At 43.1% G+C, this 19,021-nt stretch overlaps 1 long non-coding RNA gene across 2 annotated transcripts; it reads right to left on the bottom strand.

Annotated features, from left to right (window-relative positions):
* Positions 1-7,860: 7,860 nt before the first annotated feature.
* LOC109263863 (uncharacterized) lies at positions 7,861-15,417 on the bottom strand. Of its 2 annotated transcripts, none has more exons than XR_008420486.1 (3): positions 15,086-15,417; positions 11,539-11,700; positions 7,861-8,752 (listed from the first exon to the last, which is right to left on the bottom strand). It is a non-coding gene; the product is annotated as an uncharacterized LOC109263863 (long non-coding RNA). The 2 variants fall into 2 exon arrangements; XR_002078429.2 differs by lacking the exon at positions 15,086-15,417 and adding an exon at positions 11,942-12,092.
* Positions 15,418-19,021: the final 3,604 nt, after the last annotated feature.

Below are 19,021 nucleotides of genomic sequence, written 5' to 3'. Positions count from 1 at the left end.
ATTCAGATTCGTAACGATTAAATATTTACGTCTACCTATGTGCACTTAGAGTGAAGTTGTTGGTCGTGTGCAAATGCATAAAGACATGTTTGGGGACATTTTGTAGTTGTGTTTGCTTCTAAACCACATTATCCAGAAAAATCCTTCCTCATTGGCGTTCAAACATATTATGAATCCTCGTCTGTCTGAGCTTAACTAGGAATTACCCTGCATGGGGAAAACTCGACGGAATCAGAGGGCAGGTGTTTGGGTGGCTCTCTGGAGAAGAGTTCAATCTTTGGTGTCTAGATCGTGAACCATCTTCAAGTCTTCCAAAAAACCACAGACAGGGAGAGCTACCTCCATATGCCCCACACCTTTTGGGGACCGGGAACAAACACACTACCTACAAGCAAGAGTATCTGAATGCATTCTGTGTCTATGTGGGACCATCGATAGAGGCAGACCCTTAGTGGCTGATGTGAACTCCATCCTGTCTGCTTCTACAGTGATCCCCACATCTACCTTTTCTACTTCTTTCCTGCCTCGAGGCTGCAGGATGCAAGGACAGAAATGAAGAATTTTACTGCTCTCAATAAGCAGCCCAGAAAATACTCTTTATATCAAGACTGTGTGCTCCAATAGTATTTCCTCCTTCCTGCCTGGAAAAGTGTAGCAAATGCAGATTATGCCTCCAAGTGATTGGACAATTTGTTAACCTCTGGGGCACTGTTTTGAATGGACTAGACCCGCCCTCCCTGAAACACAGCTAGTCACGTTAGCACAAGTCGTTCACTATAGAATTGTTCATAAAAGTGAAATATCAGAAACCCAACTATCTAGCATGCGGGCAATTGGCTAAACACCTTGTAATAACATCTTCCTGCTGTATTCTACGGTATAAATATCAACACAGTATTGCAAGAATTCAAAGTGATATTATAGAGAGATTTATTGAATGGGAAACATTTGCATTGGTAAATTTAAAAATGCTTAACAAGACATTATGTGTAGTAATTTCTATCTCTGTAAAATAGATGTGCGTACCATAGATATGCACAGACAAGAAGACCAAAGACAACGCGAAATGTTAGTAGTGGTTAAATGAGTCGTGGGGTTAGAGATTTCTCTCTTTTTTAAAATCTGCATTTCCTAAATTTGCTACGTTGAACACGAACATGCATTATTTTTGATACAAGAAAAATTTATCTAAAAAGTGATTATTTTTTTTAAGTTTATTTACAGAGAGAGAGCAGGGGAGGGGCAGAGAGAGAGGAAGAGAGAATCCCGAGCAGGCCCTGTGCTGTCAGCACAGAGCCCAACACAGGGCTCAATCCCATGAACTATGAGATCACGACCTGTGCCCAAATCAAGAGTCAGATGCTCAACTGACTAAGCCACCCAGGTGCTCCAAAAGTGATTATTTTTTAAAAGGTAGCGTTAAACCCAATCTAAAAGGTAGTGTCCAGGGGCGCCTGGGTGGCTCAGTTGGTTGAGCATCTGACTTCAGCTCAGGTCGTGATCTCACGGTTCATGAGTTCAAGCCCCACATCGGGCCCTGTGCTGACAATGCAGAGCCTACTTGGGATTCTCTCTCTCTCTCTTCCCTTACCCCATTTTCTCTCTGTCTGTCTCTCTCCCTCTCAAAATAAATAAACTTAAATAAATAAATTTATTTATTATTAAATAAATAAAAATTTATAAATAAATAATAAATAAATTTATTTATTATTAAATAAATAAATAATTTAAAAAATTTTTAAATAAATAAATAAATAAATAAAAGGTACTGTCCAAATATCGGGTCGGCCTCCATAATCTGAATTCTGCCATCCTTGCAGAAAGGGGTGGTATCCCACATCACACTCTGTCTTTCTGTAAGACTCTTTTTGAAGGCTTTGTTCAACTGGCCATCCAGCAAGCACTTATACAAGGACCCAGGTAGTAAATTCTTCTCTGAGTTTGTTCTAGGAAAGCAGTGGTTCAGCAAAAGAAAAAAAAAGATGTGATTTTTTTTTCCAGATGACATACGCTATGTAACCCCAGATTTTTCTTTTTGCCTTAGCTCAGAGCTTAGCTGTTCTAATGATCTCATCTTAGACGTCTGGAATTATCTAACACCTCTGCTCCTTTTTGGTAATTTCAGTTCTCCTTTCTTCTTCTGTCACTCTATTTTTTTATTGTGTTTACTTATAAAAGAGATCCATATTTATTTTGGACATAGATTTGATACAAATCTACAAAAAAAAAACCCATACAAAAAAACCCCAAGACACAAAAAACATCCCGTAGAAGCAAATCCCAAACACATATCAGTGTTTGACCATGATTATGCACAGACAACTCCTGCTTCCTTGGTGGGGACACGGTGTATCCACAGAGCCCCAGCTATACTGGGTGAGTGATACTTGAGGAGGAACCCTGGGAAGGATTTAAGTGGGGGAGTCATTAAATTCCCCTTGCTCGGGGGCAAGATCTTCTGTCCCCTGCTTGGCACTGATAGGGACAGGCCAGCTTCCATATCTGGAGGAACAGCTGGGTACCCCAGCTGGTAGCCTGGAGGCCTTAGACAGTGAGCTGGAGAATGGAAGGTGTCATCTCTCCTTCACTGGGACCCTCCATGTGCTCTCCTGGGGAGAATTTACTCCTATGGGCGTTTTCATGCGTGGGGTTCCTCCTCATGGGTTCAGCCCCTTCAGTTCAGCTGGGTCCTTATTTGGTGTTTTCCTGTTGCCCACTGTGAGGATGAAAAAGGAGGACAAGAAGGAAAAAGGAGAGAGGACTGGTTTGGTAGCTGGTGGTAGAGACAGAGAAATACAGACAGTCCAAAACAGAAGCGACAACACAGAGGACACAGAACATGTTTAATTAATACTGACATTTATCCAGCTGCATTTGAAACCCCGCGTGGAAATAATTGCTGTTCATTGTATTGTTTTAGATGAAAACGGTAGAAATAAATGGAACTGTCAAAGCCCTAAACCTTCCCATCTTCATTAAAAATAAAGAGTTAAGAAATGGAAAGCAGTAGGCAAGGAGGCGGGAGTGTTCCAAGGTTTCTCTTTTCCACCCCAAGGCCATGTTCCAACAAAGCTTGGCATCCACGCGTCCTGTTTTCTGTCCTGCTACCAACAGGTACTTTATTTTGTCCTCCCTTCAGAAGGGTGGCTCAGAGCCCCACCGCCCACCTCAAGGTCAGGCCTCTCCCAGCCTGTACTACTTCATAGATCAGCTTCCTCTTGCACTTGCCTTCAAAGTATCCCACTCACCAGACCTTCCTTCAGATCTGGGGAAAATACCTTCTCCAGAAGCTGTCTGTGCACTAGCCGGGCTAAACTTCTTCGCCCTCCGAGGTAGATGTCTTATCCCCGTATCACAAAAGGGGGAAACTAAGCCTCAGAGAGGTTGAGTCACTGACCCCTGGTCTCATAGCTCATGCATGAACAGAGTGACTAGGCGACTTGCCCTAGTCTTCACTGCTCTCCTCAGATGGTCTGGCTCACTGTGTACCTGGTGCAGAAGAGGAAACTGAGACCCAGAGATGTGAGGTGGCTTTCCCAAGGTTACTAAGACCTGCTGGTTAGCCTCAGGCCCTCTCCACCCCACCGCACTGCATAGCTCATTGTATTCAAATACATTAGCTAATACCTTCGGATGCCAAAAACCCACCACTAAAATCACCGCCAGCATTTTCTAAGAGAGCAGCTTAGTTCCAACCTCTTTCTCCATCATTTTTTTAAACCAGAGGCCTAATAAACAGCACAGCTGTGCTTTTGTTTCATCTCCTTTTATTTCCTCTCCCTGCCCTTGGGCGGGGGTCCCAGTGTGTGACCACGTGGCTCTACCACGGGGGACGGGCAGGAGAAGGAAAAGGCTGGAACGGACAGGCCGAGGATTAGCGCGTTCTGGCTGTCTCTCTTCTTTCCACCCCCGTGTCCTTTCCTGTGTCCCTGGGAGGCCAACCTTAGTCTGTGGGGTTTGGGAGGCCATTGAACCAAAGGCTGGTCTGTGAGGGGAAGAGGATGCAGATCCACCAGGGAAACCGAGAAGTGCCATGAACACACATTCCAACCACCGCGGTGCAGAAAGCAAGTCGCTGAGGCCTTTGTCAGCTGCTGCTTCTCCCTACGTAGGACGGGGCCAGCCGACTATTTCCATCGGATTCATAGACCCCATCAAGAAAAGAGACCAGACAGAGACAGTTAAAAATTGTTGAAACACGGGGATTTAACTGTTGATGGAGACACACAAGGTGGTAGAAAGAAACTAGAGCTGAGAGCTAGATTTTGTTCAAAGCTGAGACCAAGCTACTAACTTGACCACGCAGCTAGGGGTCTTGGGGGAGTTATTTAACCTCTCTGAGCCTGAGCTTTCTCGTCTGTAAAATGGGACACCAGTGCGCAGTGGGCTCTCAACATATATTTGATGAAGTGAAATTAGAATATTCAGACTCATTTGCGTTGCTGGTTTAAAATAGGCAGAATATCCCAATTCCTGTTCATTCGAAATTGTTGTCCAGTTTGGAGTTTCAAAGGCAACAAAGAACTTAATGGCTGAATGGCATTAGGGCAATCCTAAAATGGGGGTGCCTGGGTAGCTCAGTTGGTTAAGCATTGGGCTCTTTTTTTTTAATTTACCTTTTTTTGAGAGAGAGAGAGAGAGAGAGAGAGAGAGAGAGAGTACTCATGGGGGAGGGGCAGAGAGAGAATCCTAAGCAGGCTCCGTGCTGGGCATGAAGCTTCGTCTCATAACTGTGAGATCATGACCTGAGCCGAAATCAAGAGTCAGATGTTTAACCGACTGAGCCATCCAGGCGCCCCAAGCATTCGACTCTTGATGTCAGCTAAGGTCTTGATCTCAAGGTTGTTGAGTTCAAGCCCCACGATTGGGCTTCGCGTTGGGCATGAAGCCCACATGAAAAAATAAGATAACATAAAATAAAGTAAATAAAAAATAAATGAAATGTATTAGGACACCTCCAGACTCCACCATGATTGTATCTGGCAGGCAGTGCACTTAGTAGGACCTCTCTCTCAGACCGACTTAAATTTGCAGGACCACTCGGTTATGAGTTATGGTATGTGTGAATGTGCACACACACGTACACACACGCACACACACAAATGTGCGTTCACACACAAGACCATAGAACTCATGCTAAATGAAGAGATGGAAATCATCACAGTCCACCAACGTGGGCTCTTACAGAACTCAACCATCACTGTACGTTTGCTCCCTAATATCCCAAGAGGCTGGAGTAGTCGCAAGCTTTTAAATAATGCACTTCTCTTGCAAACACTAGTAGACATTTTACTGAAATCCAGAAGTGTTCTGTCCAGAAGAAAAAGGAAATAACCACACAGAAGATTAGTGGCATTTTGCAGCTATGTTATCGCCTCGTAGCCTCCGTAAAACCAAGCATGTCCTTGCCTTATCCCCGATGGCTGTGTGTGCCAGCACAGTGAGTGAATTGGGGCAGATTTAGGTCTTGAATGCCTTCCTAATATCATTTGGGCAAATTAGTATACGTGGCTGGACATGGTGTTCCAGGCACAGAGAATGTTCTTTTCCTGTCAGAATCTCCGACAGACAACCCAATGCCACCGGTAAAATATCAGCAACTTCTTAACATTTTTCTTGATTTCTTTAAGAGTGAACACGAGACATATTAAGAACAACAGCCCAATCATTAAGCCCTGTGCGATTGGCCTAGGAGCCAGCCCTATCGCTTTAATCAGATTACGGACAACTCATTCTCATCCCGGCCATTTATCTTCTTTGTTTATGCACGCACCAAGTAGCATGTGTCTTACCATCAAAAAACAGTAATCAAAATTGAGAACAACAAAGGACCTTTCATTATTTATGGTGTTAAGTAACATCTATTTGCTTTCATTAGTTTCCAAACAACAAGAGCACTGGTTCTGATTAAACCTGGCATGTGTTAATTATATCCGAGGTCGGGGGTTGTTTTGTCTACAATAAAGGATTACTTAAGGGTGAAGCCTGAGTGAAATGTGAGGTTCCCGGGCCTCAGGAGTCACCCACCTCCGTGTGCTTCCTCCGTGAAGGTTTCCAGCCTCGGGATGGCAGAAGCGGATGTGAGCTTGTCACAGAAAGTTACGTTTTGGGGGGTTTTGTTTTGGTTTTAAGCCCTCAGCTTTATCACCCGTTTTATGGGCCAGAGTTAAATGGCAGTACAATGCAGTTAGCTCTCTTACTGCTCAACACTAACAGCCATCATGAGCCATAATTAGAAGAAAAACCACCACATAAATAACGCGGCAGAAAAATCGCCCTGATGATGAGCCAGACTTTGGCTACGGGAAACTTTAGCGGGTCCTGAATATCCATCATACTTAAGGGGCACTGCGTGTTTTTGCCCATATTTGTCTTACTAAAGCCAAAATGGGAGCCATTTAGACTTTCAAATAAGCTTTTAAAACTATACAATGCCAGCTGAAACAGACTGTCTGTTACTAAGTGTGATGTAGAAACCCTTCGCCTGGAGGTCAGAGCAGCTGGGGGGGCTGGAAGGTAGTATGCGAGCCCAGAGACAAGGAAGGGAAAAGGAATTGTCCAGGAGATACGTGGACTTCCCCTAACAGGAAGGTCTAGAAACAATCCTCTCAAGTACGGAAAAGTTCCCGCACACCATTGAGCACGGGAAGTCACACTCCCTATTTTCTGGAATTCTCATAGCAGCCTTAGGAAGTCAGAGAAAATAAAATAGAGTCCTGTACCTGAGAGTGGCCCTGAGGAAACAGGACCAACCATCGGCTTTTTGCATTTGGCCTGCCCGTTTGCAAAGAGGCAACAGATGGGAATTCACATGAGGCCATACAATAAGCTGAACAGTTTCCTCTTTTCCTGATTAGTCTCCCTCATACAAAGGATTAGGATGCAGATCAAAGAGAGTAAAACCCCTAACGGAAGGAACAAGCTTTGTAGTGGGCAGTGTCTTTCAAAAACCTGCGTCATTTAAAAATTAATTTAAGTACATTCACTTGCTTTTTCAAAATAAATCACATGTATTTTTCTATAGATCAGCCAGAATAGTTAAGGTCTAATCGTCACATGGAAAGAAAGAGAGTATTCCTTTGAATAGTCTACAAGCCCGCATGTGTTCTCTAAAGAGGATGGTTCGCTTTCTCCACTTTTTCCTTCCTTTGCAAACAAAAATTGAAACAAAACAACAATGATCAAAAACTCGGTGTTGAGAGTTAAAACGCACGAACCCTGTCTCTAGTATTAAGCAGTGCATTTAGTGAAATGGCTTTAAACTTACGTGGGTAACAGAGCTCTGTTTCACGTGTGGATTTTTGTCTGCATTTATATCTCTGCAAGCCACATATGGCGTGACATTGCCATTTTTTAATTAAGATACGAAGTGCTCATTTTTTGTAGACCTGCTATAGTCTAACAAATTTACTACACGTCTCAGAAAACACATAGCTTTGCCAAAGTTGGTGAGTAGCCCAGCATGGTTTATCTCCAGCCTACAGCTCTTTCCCTGAATTCAATACTGCAGGCACAATTTAATGCAAACCCAATTTATGACTTAATGCTCTAGGGACCGTGGTGGGAGATTGTTACATTATTCTTTTCTAATCCTATTTGTGTTTTAATTTGCTAAGTCTGTAATGAGGTGCATGCCTTGAATAGATTCAAGATCTTTCACATTGCTTTTGACTTTGTTTAATATAATAGATTTTACAGTTTGCATTAAATACCCAGGTGCTACGGTCAGTATTATCTCTTTATTTTCTCAACTAGAGTGAATAAAATTACGCCGTGAAAGTAATTGTGTACGTGTTTCCTTGTTTATCGTAATGGTTTATTTCCTATTATAATTCTTGATTCAAATTACATCTAGTTCTCCAAAAAGTCAATTCCCCATGGGCTCCTACTTCCCCTTTCCACACAACTGTGACTCTCTGAAGAAAATGAAGGCTTGGCTGACATGTGATTCGTTGGGTAATAACAAACTAAGTTCTCTAGTCTAAGTTATGAGGCTTCAATTAAACAGAAAGGGAGAAAGTGAGCAAGGAAGGGAGTGAGGCGGGAAGAGAGGGAAGAAGGGAGGGAGGGAAGGTGGGGGTGAGAGGAAGGGAGGGAGGGCAGGTGCTGTGTCACCATGCACTTGCTGTTTTATTCGCGATGTTCAGCTGAACCTTACCGTCGCTAATCAGAGCTGCTACATCACCCAGCTCCGCCGTGTGTCATTTGCCGTCCATAACTGTGTTATAGCCAATTATGGCTAAATCCTCTGTTCTGTATGCACAATCAAAGGGTGTCTGGAATGCATTTTGCGATTTTCTGAATCCTATTATTGCAGACATGTTTATTACATGCAGAAGATGGCTTTCTGAAATTACACTGGAATTGTACCACCCACCTGCCATTTACAAACAAAAGGACCTAAACATTTCTTAACAAGGAGAAAGTTCATTTAGCTCTTTCCTGGCAACTTCTTCTGTGTTATTTTCCTCCATGACCGTTTTTGTGCAACTCGCGGCTCAAGCCTCTATAGATTTGTAAAAATATCTATGCTGTCCAGTTGATGTTAACTTTTCAATTAATAACGTCACGGCGTTATTAAAAGGAACTGCAGGTCAAAAAGGCGGGTCAAAAAGGAACTGCAGGTTGGCTGTGGTCGGTGCTTGCTGCAGTTTTCATTGTGAAAGTCTTCTCCGCCCATGTATGGAGGGATTGTAAAATGGATCCTAAATTATAACCATTCGATAGCCCTGAAATAACTCTTGTAGGTTGCCTGTCAAAGAAAAAAAATCAAGTTATGTCTTTACATTTCATTTAGGGCCATTTTAAGAGGAAAGTGAATGGCGTTAGAAAGACACACGGTATCTATTTGAAACCATAGCACCTCGTCATTAATTATTAAGGGAAAATGAAAGTGTTTCTAACCCAAATGCTTTACTTTTTTCCCTTCTACTCAAGTTTATACTCTTAAATTCTGCAGCCCCCCCACCCCACCCACATACACACACATATACACATACCCAAGCTTACTTTACTTTATTACTGGTATTTGCCTCACAGAGTCAGGGGATATTACTACCTTTTTATTTGCTATTTTTACAGGACCCAACAAAAGTGCTTTTAAAATATATAACCACTTAATTCAAGTCAAGCTTCTTCAATACTCCTTTCATTCAAGCCCTTTCTAATTTGTTTTCCTCCAGCCAGGAGCCCGGAGAAGACACTGTGATTTATGTTTTCATTTATTTATTTTATTTGGGCTTTTCATTTAAGAAAAAAAATTCTGCACAACCCCCACCACCTTCAATTCTGCATCATCTCACCCCACTCCACCCCTTTGTATTTGGACCATTAAGACTTTCCCAAGGCCAGACTTTGGAGTCTTAAACAGATTTCAGAGCTTCGACCGTGATCTGGAGAAGGTTCGGCTTGGGTGCTTCTGGGCACACCAAGGATGAGGGGCTCTTTCACAGCACACCATGCAGGGGGTAAACTCAGGGACGAATTGTGCCTTTCCCCAGTGACAAAAGACGCTTTGCTAATGAGCTCACGTTTCCACAAAGACTAAAAGTGTGTGCCTTGGCAGCAAGAAAGATATTATTGTTCAAATCAGCATGTTGTTTTTGTGTTGGGGTTGGGCATGGGATGGAGGAAATTGCTACATGACATTTAAGAGCTTGGGCTCCACGGTCCAGGGGCCATGGATCTGAGTCTTGGTTCCACTTTCTACCAATGGCCTTGAGTGAGTTACTCTTCCTCTCTATGCTGATTCATTGTTCCAGCCAGCCAGTAGGCAAATACTTATTAGGCACCTAACATATGCAAGGCACTGAATCAGGCACACTGAATTAGGTAACAACACAGATGTGGTTCTTGCCCACGCTGATCTGTTGGGGCCAAGAGATAGACAAACATTTATAGTAAAATGTGACAAGCATGATAATAGGGGAAGCTAGGGAAGCCTCTGGAAAAAGTAATATGTAGGTGAAATGAGATCAGTTTCCTCCAGTATAAAATAGGATGCAATACACACCTGCCTCATGGGGGAGCTACGAGAAAAAGTGAGATAATGTCCAATAGGGCTCTGCATTGCTCCCCACATAAAGTAAAACTTTGGTTAAAAAAAATCAGAAAGTGATTAATGTCATTATTACTTGGTATCATCCCAGGATTCCCCCAAAAATTAATATCAGAGAACCATTTCACCTTTAAAAAGACACAAGCTTTGGGGCACCTGGGTGGCTTAGTCAGTTGAGCGTCGGACTTTGGCTCAGGTCACGATCTCATGGTTCATGACTTCAGGCCCCACATTGGGCTCTCTGCTGTCGGCACGGAGCCTCCTTTGGATCCTCTGTCTCCCTCTCCCTGACCTTCCCCTGCTTGCACTCTCTCACTCTCTCTCTCTGTCTCAAAAATAAACATTCATGAATGAATGAATGAATGAATGAATAAATAAATAAATAAATAACACAAGCTTTACTCTGTAGTTCTTCTTTTACAGAAAGAACTAAACAACAATGTGGTCTATAGAGCATTAAAGTAAATTTGAAGATAAATGAACTAAAATTAACAGGCTTTCTGAAGTAAACATGACTAGTAATTGAGTCTTTATCCAACATCAGCTTCTGTCATTGCAGAAAGGATTTGACGACTCAGTTTCCGCTCACTTCAAAAGGGCCCTCAGCCTCCCCATTGAGTCTTGGATATTCCCAGCCAAAGAATGTTCCTCCTTTCACTCATTGTTTTTTTTTAAATTTTTGTTTATTTTTGAGAGAGAAAGAGAGAGAGAGCTCGCAGGCACACGAGTGGGGGAGGGGCATAGAGAGAAGAAGACACAGAATCCAGAGCAGGCTCCAAGCTCTGAGCTGTTAGCACAGAGCCTACCACGGGGCTTGAACCCACAAACTGAGAGTATGACCTGAGCCGAAGTCGAATGCCCTACCGACTGAGCCACCTAGGTGCCCTGGAAGAATGCTCCTCCAAAGTGTTCTTACTAGTTTAAAAGGTAATACCATTTACTTTCACTTAAAGATAGCCAGGAAGCATTTTTAAGTGCATATTTATTCACTGGGAATCATATTTGCTCATTATGATTTCAGGAATGCATTCCAACAGAGACAAACTTTGGCCTCACCTACCATCAGACAAAACCCGCCCACAAGAGATCCTGGTTCATTCCGGGAAGTGCTATGTCATGGTGGGGGCAGTGTGGGTAGTGGAGTTCTCCAACGCAATTCCTGAAAACATGTCAAGCGCTGGTGCACATGATCTTTGATTACTTACACAAATGTTACAAATATTTGGGGAAAGGGGCGCCTGGGTGGTTCAGTCGGTTGAGTGTCCGACTTCGGCTCAGGTCATGATCTTCCAGTTCGTGAGTTTGAGCCCCGAGGCAGGCTCTGTGCTGACAGCTCGGAGCCTGGAGCCTGCTTCGGATTCTGTGTCTCCCTGTCTCTCTGCCCCTCCCCGGCTCATGCTCTTCCTCTCTCTCTCTCTCTCAAAAATAAATAAACATTTAAAAATTAAAAAAAAAACCCACAAATATTTGGGGAAAGTCACCTGTTAGTTGAGCTGCGGTAGCGCTCATCTTAGGGGAGAGAACCGTCTTGATTTTAGCAAATACTTATATGGGCCAATCGACTGCCTTCAGATTGGGTCCCAGACAGTGGTGAATGGTTCTGCCTAGTAACACTGGAGGGATTTTGAGGTTCTGGGAGCAGCCTGAGAATTAGAGAGAGAGAAAGAGTATGTTGAGGGAGAAAGAAGAGCCAACAGGAGATGTTTAGGAGGAAAGCTGGCAAAGACATCTACCCTGGTGTGGTTATGAGAAGCGACTATTACCCGAAATGATGTCCAACATCAATTCTTAGTTAACAGTTACTTATCTGCCAGGCTGGATTACCAGGTAACATTTGCGAGCACACACATGCACACACGTGGAATTGTCACCATAGGTCCATACGAGTGCATGATATGAGTACTAATTGCAGGCCTTCAGGTGTCTTGGTGGCCACAGGCCAGAGAAGAGAGCAGACGTGAGGTCCAAGACAGGTCCAGAGGTCAGCAGGAAAGGTATTGGAGGAAAAGACCCCCAAGAACATGAGGCCCTAGAAAGTCACAGAAAGGATGAGCAAGGCAACGATACTCACACGACACATGGACAAGAGCCTTTAAGCCTGTTCTACCCTCCCTGGGCTACATGGCTACATATAAACTGTAATAAGCCTTTATTCTTCTTTCATTGGAAATCTTTACTAAGTCAAGGTGACCTGAAAAATTTAAGCAGCCATACTAAATGAGCCTCGTTTTAGGTTCTGGAGTAACTGAGACTTCAAACGACCACATGGTGCTACTTTTTTTTTTTTTTTTTTTTTTTTTTTTTTGAGAGTTTCAGAGACACCCGCAATGGTTCCTTTGCATTCTAACAGTACTATCCCTTTAAGTAGGAGAGCCCTGTCATCAATGAATGGTTGCTGATCTAATGACTAATTGATGGCAAAGAGTCTCTAATGATCTAATAGCTCATTAGGGTTGACTGAGCCAGCAGGGGTCTTCGAAAATGTTTTTTATTCCACTCTGAGGTTTTGTGAGTTTTCCTGTACATACATCAGACAGCTGCCCAGGTTATTAAACCTACAAATGTGAAACCACAGCAAGAACGGGATGGACCTATACAAATATAACTTGGGAGTATAAGGACAAATATGGAACCCACATGACAGAGATATATAACACTGCCCAAACCGTATGATGGGAAGCTAGAGAGAGACATGCTGGGAATCAAATGGGTTCCCAATAGGTAATATCTCTGCCAAGAACTGAGCTGTCACCGTGATGCTGTGGAAGAGCTTCATAGTAGGTAAATTCACCATTCATTCATCATTTAATAAGTTAATGTTTATTAATTACCTATTACTCACATGGTAGTGTATATAAACGCTTTATATACATTTTACCAATTTATATGGTTGCTATGGTCCTTTCACATATGAGAAAATTAAGCTGCTAGCAAGCTAGAAAGTGTGAAAGAGTTATATAATGTGCCATATATATATATATATATATGTGTGTGTGTGTGTGTGTGTGCATATACATACATGCCCATATATATATACGTGCATATATATATATATATAAATGCACGTATATATATGTGTGTGTGTGTGTGTGTGTGTGTGTGTGTGTATATATATATATATATATATATATATATATATATATATGCACACACCAGGTAAGGAACAGACCTCTTTCCAAAAATCCCACATTTTTGTTTCTTACCGCATTGTCCATTGGCAGGGTTCAGACAACTCAAGCATCTTATTTCTTGGAAAATACTTGTCTCTAAAGATATAAGGAAAGGTGATTGCTGTTGGTACCCGTTTAACAAGAAATAGCCAATTCTGGTAGCATGAATAATTAAAACACTCAGGTCAGCCTCAAGCGATAGTGACGAAGAATTCTCATTCAGCTCTTCCAGCATGGAGCTCTCCACTCCTGGGCCATCACCAGGACGTGCTGTGGATGGATGAGTTCCCTTCCTGGCAACAACCCTCATCCTCTGATGAAGCTGGAACTGCCGAGAAACGGGAAGGGAGGGGAGCAGCAAACACTCTGGAAGACTGACCTTGTGGGGCAGAAGTGTCTCTAGTTAAATTTGAGAAGACACCGCTTGTAACATTTCTGTTCAGCCCAACAAACCCAATTTGTATGTAACCGAACTAAAATTATAACTGAAAACAATCATCAGGAGGGCAACGAGGGTCAAGAGCACAGCCAAAGGACAGAGTTTGAAAAAGAGGGACGTCCATAAATCTGGCCGAGATATTTATTCCCCAACCCTATCCGCCAGGGCCAACCTTTGCTCCCGGGGGGGGGGGGGGGGGGGAGGGGGGGGGTTAATGCCCTGGCAATGCAGGTCTGGCTGGCCGAATGGACACCCTTTGGTGGAGATACGCTTGCTGGGGAATGTTCAAGACAAATGCCACGGGGATATGAGCAGGGGACTTTGAAAGCATCTGCTACATCTGCTTTCTTGCTAGAAGAATGACCAGAACAGCCCCCAAGCCCACATCTGTTCATGAGTATAAAGAATAGGAACATACTTTTTTTTACCTTAGTAGCGTGTAGTTGATACACCCTCCCCAGGACCCTGAGAGTATATAATACCAGCATAGACATCCTGAAATATGTCCAGATACGGAGAGGCACCTGCTCATCCCTCTTTTAAAGAATTCAGGCAATGTTGGTTGACCTCCATTATAGAACTGGAATATATTAGCTGAAATAATACTTTAACAGTTTTTTAGTACCCAACTATACGTTCTGTTATAAGGAATAGCAAATGTTTAATCATAAATATTTTAATGGCTTCAGGGATTCATGGTATTCAATGACCGTGTTAAATGATAATAATCACATCTGGTTTATTACTATAGTAATTCAGCAGCTTCTCCTCAGCAGTTATTTTTATTATATGTGCTGTGCGACTGTCATGGTCATTTATAGCAGTAATATTTTAAAGTGGCTCATTTGTTTGTTTAAGGACAGTTTCACAATATATTTCTGTATTAATATACATTTTGCGCTATTATTTCCAAGCTGCCACTGGAAAATTGATCCTAGCCTGTTACGACTGGAGAGGCCAGAAGCCACGCGGGATACCCGGGCAGAGATGGAGTGGGGCGACCAGATGGGACTGTCCAGGTGCCCACTGCGGTTGTGACGACCGTTGACGCTCATTCTTAAATGAAGGCGTGCACCAAGAAAGAGTGAAGAAGTAATAAATACAGAGGGAGGACCCTTTAGACGTGGGGAGGCATTTTAAGCGAAGCACCAACCCAGAGGGGCGGGCATTTGGGAAGAACCGAAAGATGCATGGTTTGCGAGGCCCGAGGCGGTCATAAGGCTTTGGCAGGCATCTCTGTGTCGATAACAGAAGTGAGGAGGCGAGGAGTGAAAAAATGTGAACTCGCAAGAGGGAAGCAAGGGCGGATCAAGGTTACCCACTGGGTGGCTTAGACACTGACATCAATTTCAAATCTGCTCAAAGTGAGCATTAGGAGTGAACTGCAGAGGCATGGCGAGCCGTGCCCCAGCCACGTACCTTCACTCGAGTGGTTCAAGGCGACGGGTGTTGTGCCGGGCCTGCGTACAATGCCCGCTGTTCTCTTACCCCGGACGTCACAAGGTGTTGCTTGTGATTGGGGTAGATATTAGCCTGAAATCACGCATTGCTTCTTAGTAGGGAGGGGGAAGGGAAGGGGTCCCTAATAACCCCGGAGAGTTAATTTTCTGTGACATTCTGCTGAACCAGGTTGAGGAAATTCAGAGGAGCCTGGAGAAAACTGCCAGGCTACTGCTCCGCTTCCTCTTGGCTGGATCCTGATTGGTTGGGTGACAGAGGGCAAATGGCTTTTACGGCTATGAATGATGTATGACCGTAAAATGGTCTGTAACCAGAAGTGCCAACTGACATGCCTGCTGATTTAACGGACACCCAGGGTTATGTTTGCACAGAGACGCTTAAATAAACACGTGCTGGGTTTGAGGCCATTTACTGAGCAATCTCTTCTCTCGCTCTTCTTTCCCATTTTATTTTACTTCATCATAAAAACGGGGAGAGTGAAACCGTGGTTCCCTTTTTTATGATAATGAAGATTTACTCACGGCGGTGGCCACTCCTCCCTCTTCCTCTCTGCGGAATCTGGCCCCCTTTTCCTCTCTCTACCTGCAGGGGGAGCTGCGACAGACCTGCAGAGGCCCAGGCAGGGTTGGCAAGTGCAGCCACTTGAACGAGCAGCCCTAGGGGAACGGAGGCGATGTTGTCTGGTCGCTTTTGCATTTGGCGGATTCGGAACAGAAAGTCCTGAGGTAGCTGTTTGAGCGGTAGAATGGGGGAGATTTCTATTCAGCCACAAATCGGCAAAGGCACCAAACACAGGAAAGATGCTCTTCCCATGATGGTCCCCAAACTGGAATATATCCCATGAGCTTCTATGTATAAACTCTCTCCAATAAAGTGATCAGAAATCCATAAAATATCATAGAGTCATTCTTTGCTATATGTGTAGAAAGTATCCTATAAGGTCCATTTGACTTTATATATTCAGGCTAAGTTAGGAATGGCAAATCAACCCCCGATTTGTTCCCCTGGATCTCAACCAGGCCTTATAATCTGTTTTGGAGGGTTATTTCATAATGTCCAAGTATATTTTTACCCATCTTTTGATTATTCATGTTTAACGTTGTTAGCATATAATTTAAAAATGTAGCTGATCTCTATTCTCCAGCTAGAGATAGTTGCTTCCAATCCTTCCATATGACTGGCTCTTCCTGTCTGGTCCTATAGGCATTGGGGTTTATTGCCCATGGAGTATTTTTTTTTTTTTCGTGTCATATTTTTTAAACTTTCTAAACCTGTGTTCCCCTGAATACCTTTTTTTTCCTCATTAAAGATTGTTTTATCCTCTTATTGAGATACAATTGTTATAGAACGTTGTTTAAGACTAAGTTATACAACATGTTGATTTGCTAATTTATATGTTGCAATATGATTACCACCGTAGCATTAGCTAACATTTGTATCAGGTCACATAATTATTATTTCTTTTTTATGGTAAGAACAATTACCACCCAGTCTCTTAGCAACTTCAAAGTTTACAACACAGCATTGTTAACTATAATCACTCTGCTGTGGGTTCTATCCCCAGGTCTTACTTACCAATCTACTAGTTACAAGACTCTGAGCATTTTTGGTAGAGTGGCATTCTCTTGCCCTTCTTTAATAATAGTTGTTATTCGATCTAAACTAAATCAAAGCAATCGGACAAAACATAGCCCTGTCTTCAAAGTGCACACTTCTGAGGTGGTGACACTCCGTCTCTAGTCAGTGCTCCAGAGAAAATTGCTCTAGTCTGATATGTTGCATTTTTGGCCCGCTGGGCCTCCAGGACTCCTTGGTCACTGTAGTGACCTCATTGCCATTGAGATGACAGAGTCCTTGGTCGACCATGAGCAATATAGAAAAATATATTTGAACCTGGGTAAGCACCCTAGTTCAGGAAAATAAAGGTATCTAAAAGAAAGGCCACCTGGCCACCCAGACTGAAGGTGACATTTACCTTGGCAAATTCTCCCATCTAGAGCATGGCCTCGGTTCCATAGAAATGTCATCGCATTTATAAATGCAAGTTGATTGCATTGGAGACACTGTTTCCCGTTGGTAAGTCTCAGAGAGACTGGTATTTTAAATCACATAGCAACATGCTTATTTGCAATGAGAAATGGACTGTTCTGTGTGTGTAACACTCTGTGGATGTGACCAGTACATGACAATAAAGGCTTTTGTCCCATAAAGTCATCAGCACATTGCACTGCTCTTTCTCCTTCTGCACGTTCCTGTGGTTATACAAAAGTACCACTGAATCCATCAGGTGATGAGTGAATAAATAAAATGGAGCGTATCTACACAATGGAATATTACTTGTCAATAAAAAGGAATGAAGTAATGATTCGTGCTATAATATGGATGAACCTTTGAAACATCATTTCTAGTGGAAGAAGCCAGTCACAGAATACATAATGTATGATTCCATTTATATGAAAGGTCCGGAATATTCAAATCCACAGAGATGGAAGGTATATTAGTGGTTGCCTCAGGATGGAGAAGGGGACTGGAATTTGAAGAGCAGGAGGTAACTGCTAAAGGGCTTCTTGGGGAGCTGATGAAAGTAATCTAATATTGATCGCGATGATGTCTACACAAATCTATAAAAATACAAAGAACCGTTGAATTGTTTACTTTAAATAGGTGAATTGTGGGGCACCTGGGTGGCTCAGCTGGTTAAGCGTCTGACGTCAGCTCACGTTATGATCTTGCGGTTCATGAGTTCGAGCCCCGTGTTGGGCTCTGTGCTGACAGCCTGGAGCCTGCTTCGAATTCCGTGTCTCCCTCTCTCTCTGCCCCTCCCCTGCTCACATTCTGTCTGTCTCTTTCTCTCAAAAAGAAACATTAAAAAAAATTTAATGGATGAATTGTATGGAATTGAATTATATCTGAATAAAGCTGCTACAAAAAAAAAAAAAAAAGAAGGGATCACTGCCATAATTTTGGATCGTGGTGCTTCCGGGTTGGTATCTTCTCATCCTTGTACTGACTTAAAGGATCGTTCATGTATTTTCATACGTGAGCATTTCCTTCAAGGACGTGTCCTTCTCACCTTACATGGCAGAAGTGTAAGAAACAAACAGAAACACCCAAGCATATTTAAAGGCTTTACCTGTATTGCAACCGTCAACATTCTGTTGACCACACAAGTTGCATGACCAAGCCCTAAAATGAATGACAAGAGGATGTATATTCCACTTATTTTACCAAGAGGCATTGCCAATGTCACATTGCAAAGGGTGTGGATGTATAATCCTGTTATTACGGGGCGGGGGGGGGGGGGGTCCTGCTACAGGTGACCCTTTCCCTCTGAGGTGGCTTGGGGAGTAGGGCCTTAATGCAATGGAATGCGGGCACATTTGTGTCTCCTGACCCTGACACACTGGGAAATCAGGTCTTCCTCTTCCACTGATCATAGCTTTCTTTGTTTTTATTGTCAACCCTGACAAAAATTTTGAATTTTTTAAACTGCTGCAAAACACACCGAACCGCGATTTTTGTGTTACAACGTGCAGAGTTGACTTCACCTATAGGCATCCTTCTATTTTATCATATTTCCAACATTTGTAATTTTCCTCGAGGAAGGGAGGGATGTATTGGCAAGAACTAGGTTTGGCCGAAAGTAACAAAGACCTGAAATAATACTACCTAAAGCACAATAAAACTTTATCTGTCTCTCAGGGAAAATCCCCCGGAAGGTGGTCCCGGCTGGTGTGGCAGTTCCACTTCACCAAGACTTCAGGTATCGATGCTCCTTCCAGGGAGTGGCACCTGCTACCATGATCCAAGGGAGTAGCCACCACACGCACATCCCCCAAAGCAGGATGGTGGAAGGGATAGGAAGAAGAAGGCAAAGGACATGCGCCAATCATT

This window comes from Panthera pardus, unplaced genomic scaffold (assembly GCF_024362965.1).
Source record: "Panthera pardus isolate Hobbes unplaced genomic scaffold, ASM2436296v1 HiC_scaffold_8, whole genome shotgun sequence".
NCBI classification, from domain to species: Eukaryota; Metazoa; Chordata; class Mammalia; order Carnivora; family Felidae; genus Panthera; species Panthera pardus.
Note: the sequence above shows the minus strand (reverse complement) of the source record. Positions and strands in the feature narration are given on the sequence as shown.